Source organism: Austrofundulus limnaeus, unplaced genomic scaffold (genome assembly GCF_001266775.1).
Source record: "Austrofundulus limnaeus strain Quisiro unplaced genomic scaffold, Austrofundulus_limnaeus-1.0 Scaffold73, whole genome shotgun sequence".
In the NCBI taxonomy this organism is placed as follows: Eukaryota; Metazoa; Chordata; class Actinopteri; order Cyprinodontiformes; family Rivulidae; genus Austrofundulus; species Austrofundulus limnaeus.
The window spans coordinates 868,714-873,921 of NW_013952475.1; positions in this window are offsets into that span (position 1 = coordinate 868,714).

Genomic DNA, 5,208 nt, shown 5'->3' on the forward strand with positions numbered 1-5,208 from the left:
TTTTTTGTATTTGAAACATTTAATCATTTTTAATTTTTTTATCTTATGCCCACAATTTTATTTACTGAATTTTCTATTTTTGTAATTTAAGTTAAAAAATATCAATTTTTGTGTCGATAAGCCTGAGTGGTCTGTTGACTGACCTTTGTAATTGTTCAAATAATTGTTATGGGCAGGTTACAATATAAAAAATTGTTTGTCATAATCTTGTCTTTTGATTATTTGACAAGAGTTTTACTTTTAAAATGTAAGTATATTTAATTTAGTTGTAATGTAAATACAATAAAAATTAAACCAAGATTTAGAATAATTATCACTTTGATCCATACATTGGTAATGTCTGACTGGGCCTCGTGCCACTTTATTATCATAAATTGAGCCCCAAGGTCAAAAAGGTTGAGAACCCCTGCTGTAGAGGGAGGAGGGTCTTGGTTTTGTTTCCGGTCTGTCTTTAATGACAGGTGAAATAAAGATGAAATAAATACAATGGCTTTGTTTTATTTACTAAAGTTTTGCCACTCCAGGAACTGCGAGCTGATCCTTTTTTTTTAGCTGCTGCTGTCTCATCACATCGGTGCTGATCTCTCCAGCTAGAACACCAACTGCAGACTGTTGATTTCAGCTAAAAAGGCTCCTGTCAGTCTGTGTCGGGWTCATGAAACCGTCACGTGAAAAAAATATTCCCTCCCGATTGGTTGCTGCTGCGCAGCGAGCAGCCAAAGTTCAATTTGTTGAACTTTAGCAGCCRCTGCTTTGCAGCTGCCGCATGTGCGGAAAAATGCTCTGCCGCATGTTGCGCGCTGCTCTCAACTGGCAAAACGCGYCGCTACGTGCTGCGCTGSTSCAAGATGCGCGTCCGCCATAGACTTTGCATGTAAACTGGCTGCTTTGGCTGCTCCAAACACGTTTGGTGTGTACCCGGCTTAAGGCTCGGCTCGGCTCGGCCCATCCCGGATCCGTTCGGAATGGCTTTAACAAATCTTAGCAAATTCTGTTTTATTTTATTTGTGGCACAAACAATAATGGACGACACCAAACTCGAAAGAAAAGTAGAGCATGCTGTACTAGACCATCCAGCAGCATAACAGGGCAGGATGACAGAAAACGGTAAGCTAATGGTAGCTAGYTGTTGTTTAGTTAAACTGGTGTGAGAAAATGCTACAGTTGAGGCAAACAATTCACATAAAGTTAATCTAATCAGCAGTAGCTGATGTCAAATCAGGTCAGGCAGCCCGGCCTGTATAGAACCACAGGTCTCGGGGTTCCTATCAGGGTGGAACTATGGGCTAATGCAAACACACTGGGGCCGTGTTGGGACTTGCGGTACAAAAAAGTGTGATTGGATTACTTTTGCAAATTCTGCAAAAGCTTGGTAATCACTYATCATTTGAATCAGGTGTGATGGAGCAAAGAAACAAGTAAAAAAATGCAGGATAGCGGCCCCCAAGGACCAGAATTGCCCACCCCTGGTTGATATAATTGCAAGAATTACAATTACAACAAGATTACAAGGTTTTGTTTGGAGATAGGTAAATTGGTAATTATTAGGTGTGGTAACTCAGTTGTTAATGTGATGTTAAATGGTAAAAATGGTAAATGGACTGAACTTATWTAGCACTTTATCAAGTCCCTYYGGAACCCAAAGCGCTATAAATGACATTATACATAACATGTTGCTCTTATTCATGCATTTTTATGTGGAGAACTGAAGACTGACTCCAATAATTGTTTCGTTTGTAGCACTCAAAATGCATACTGTTTTGAAAAAAATAAAATAAAAGGATTTTCTTATGGTCAAAACAATCAAAAGTCAATTTAAATGACAAATATTTTCCCCTTGAAAGTGCAGTTTTAATCTGTTCTCTGCTTCTTTCAGCTGATGGTGAGGATGGGATTCAGTCTCTTTATGAGCACACCAAAATGGATACAAACACACAGGACTGAGGCTYGGTGGGGCCATGTCTCAGGTGGCCATCCTAACAGATCTATGAGGACATGTATTGCTTTCATTTTCCGGGCTGAAGTGCCTGACCAGAGGAAGAACRTACAGAAGTGTCAGTCAAACAAAAGCCTTCATGCACAATTGAAGGAGGAAAAGTGAAGCCTTGCCACAGTCATGTYAGACGTTTGATTTTGCTGAAGCGTGATGATACAGAACTTATTCTTCTTCACTGGTTATATTCAATTATTAACAGTTCTGTATATAGACTTTTAAATAATTCAATATGTTTTGTTGAAGCATTGTTAATGTGTGTCAGAACTTTCAAATCCCATGCACGTCTTTCATTAATCATTTCTTATTTTCAAAGAAWGCGTTGTGAAACATTTATTCAAAGATGATTTCAGTATCGGTGGAGTCAAAAATCTGAGTATTGATTTTATAATGAATTTTTGCAATTGCAGAATGATTTCATTATAAAYTGTTAAAACTAGTTATTGTTACGCTTTTAACATTGTCATAAAAATGAAAATGTGAAGGAGTAAAATTTGTAGAAACTTATTTTCATGTGCTAGTATGTCAATTTTTCATGCTTATATGAATTTATTATATTGTTATGCTTGTATTTATCAGTGACTATTTTCTGATTTATTTCATCAAATGTTTATTAGTTACAATACAAAATGTTAACTGGTAAAGGTGTACAACTATCAATAATTTATATTCATTTGTGCAATGAATGTCCTGTCATTGGACATGCCTGCGTTGTTTCTTGTCTAGACTTACTCGAGTATTTTCTTGAGATCTTCATTTAAAAATTTGTAAAATAAACACGTAAAACTTTTCAAGTCTGATTCAGAAAAAGAGCAAGGAGAACAAAGACAAGCCGACAGAGGGCGGGCCACGGGGAGATGTAAATCACTAGATAAGAGGAGGGAAAAAGAAGAGGGGAAACTCTTCAGGTCATCAATGGGGAATTGGAAGGTGTTAAAACTGAAAGGAGAGAGGAAGCAAAAAAAAAGAAGGACACATAGAGAAAAAGAGAAGAAACCTTGGGGACAAAGACAAAGAGAAAAGGAATGATGGACAAGAAACAGAAAGGAGAAAAAAAAATAACCCGTGACATGAAACAAAAGCAGGCAGCCAAATAACCAGAGCCTTTTTCTTTCTACGTGTCAATTAAAAAGGCACCTTTACAAAGCCATACAGGAGGAAGGGAAGAAAATATAGGATGGAGTTGAGCTGAGGTCAACATTTTCACTCACCCTGTCAGTCTCCTGTCTTTCGTGGATTTTAGAGCCCGGTGCCACTTTAGTGTCGAAACGCTTGCTTTTCCTGAAGACTGAATGTGACCCAGCCACTCGTTCTGTAACCTGCTGACCGTAAATGAGGCGTGGTGGTGGGATAAGAGTGCCCCCCCCCCCCCCCCCCCCCCCCCCCCCCCACACACACACACACCCTCCGTCTTCAGAAAGATAAGTCAAAGTGATGAACAGGACAGTTTTGTAAAATCGACAGTCCTATTTGGGGGTTGTCAAAGGTCTGACTGATTTATTTGGCAGGAAGTGGAGGGTTCTCCATTTCCTTCTTTCAATCCCAGATAAGTGGGGCAGGCAAAGGGCAATTTCAAGCGGATTCTATGTGCATTCTCGCTCTTCTGATTTCCGGGCTTGGAGCATTAAAAACAAAGTGAGCTGGGAAAAAGAAAAGTGTTGGTTTGAAAGTTAAGGAGGTCAAAATAAAGATTGAGGACGGAAAAWGTGCAAAGGACAGGGACGGCAAGAAAGAGAAGGAAGGGAGAAAATGCGAATGAAGCAGATGGAGAATAAGAAGCAGATAGGTTCACCTCTCATTAGCTCGCCTGCCACACACTGTGCCACAAAGCAATGTGCCTCCCAAGGACATGAATTAAACACAGAGCCAACTACCCCAGAGAAAAGCAGCCCTGCCAGCACTTAGCCAAGCCTCATAAACAACCAGCTTGYATTTGTCACTTTCTCTTCACCCAACAAAGCGACAGCAGAAATAAATTACTCTTAAGTAGACCTCTTTCCTCCTCTACCTCAACATCATGGTTCCGCCTCAGTAGATGGTTTGAAAGCAGAAAGGTAAAAGTCAAAGTCGCATTATATAACAAATTGACACATGAGCCAACATGAAAGTTTGTCCTGACATTGGGCCTTTGGCTCATCTTCATTAAAAAAGGAGTTCTGTAAGCTAATAAAATAATAAGATGTCTAAATAAAGAATTCAAAAAAGTAAGCCAGAACAAGTTGACCCTCTAACAAAAGCAGATTTCCAACAGGCAGGCTGACAAAAAGTGTGACAAATAAATTCATTAAAAAAAAAGAAGAAAGAAACAATGGAAAGAAAAAGCACTGAAACATTAAGAATTGGTTATGGTGTTGTAGTTCTTGAAGAGATTTCATTAACCTCCCAGTCAGAGTCAAAAACCAATCTCTTGGAAACCAAGTAGCAGAAAAGAACGTAGTCCGGTGGTTTAAATCAGCACTCTAAATCCCTCCAGACATTAAGAGCAAAACTGWAACGACCCTGTGTTTAAAAGAAAACTCATTTTTACCAGAAAATAAAAGGTGTGTTCATGCTCACAGTCAGGAAACGTCTGATTTAAAATAAAAACAAAACAAAACAGATTTTAGCTATAGACTGGTTAATGTAGACTCTTTGAGATCAATAAACTGACAGTGCTGTGGCAACAAAATGTTCACACTCTGTCAAATACACAAACATCTCACTTTAACTGAGAAACTTTCATCAGACAATTAGTCAGAGTTTGTTTAGGATGTTGTGAGAGTGGGGAGTGGCTGGTTTCCAGTTTAACATTGATGCAAGAGAGTAAATAAAAGATAGTGCACAAGCCTGCGAGATCAACGGAACCTGATCAATTATGACTGATGATCTGCAGCTGCTCTACCGCCTTTCATTTTCTTTAACAATTGAGTTTCACAAAMTGTGCACTGCTGATTGATGACACAAACTTTTGGTTTTGACAAAAGACAAATGCAGCTTACATCTCATGAACATGTGGGCATTCAACACACTGGAACGTGAGGACACTGACTTTTAATGTCTCATTATGTTCATTACAACATTGACATTTGTCATTTCTCACATTAATGTTTGGATTCCACGCTGCTGATTTTTTTTTTTTCAAAGTTACCTTTAAATCAGGGGTGGGTAATCCTGGTCCTCGAGGGCCGCAGTCCTGCATGTTTTACATATTTCCTGCTCCAACACACCTGATTCAG